The sequence below is a fragment of the Penaeus monodon genome, chromosome 24 (assembly GCF_015228065.2).
Source record: "Penaeus monodon isolate SGIC_2016 chromosome 24, NSTDA_Pmon_1, whole genome shotgun sequence".
In the NCBI taxonomy this organism is placed as follows: Eukaryota; Metazoa; Arthropoda; class Malacostraca; order Decapoda; family Penaeidae; genus Penaeus; species Penaeus monodon.
Window position 1 is genome coordinate 1,047,715 of NC_051409.1, and position 246 is coordinate 1,047,960.

The 246-nt window shown below is 43.5% G+C and overlaps 1 protein-coding gene across 2 annotated transcripts in view; it reads right to left on the bottom strand.

Moving 5' to 3' along the window:
* LOC119588470 (sphingomyelin phosphodiesterase-like) overlaps window positions 1–246 on the bottom strand; it is a gene marked incomplete at its 3' end in the record, with an annotated part of 48,524 nt that overhangs the window by 41,227 nt on the left and 7,051 nt on the right.

Genomic DNA, 246 nt, shown 5'->3' on the forward strand with positions numbered 1-246 from the left:
TCTTGGAGTGAGAGAGATGAGTCAAAAGGTGAGCGAAAGCTTGGACTAGATGGCACGGACAGAAAAGGCGCAGAAAGGAGGAGTAAGTTGGAAATAAAATTCTTGAGATGGATGCACCAGAAGAGGAGAAGAAAGAGACCCAAAAGGAGATTTATGGACGTGGTAAAGTAAGACATAAAGGCAATCGGAGTGACAGAAGATACATATATTGACGAAGATTCACTGTGGCGACCCCTAAAGAAGTAG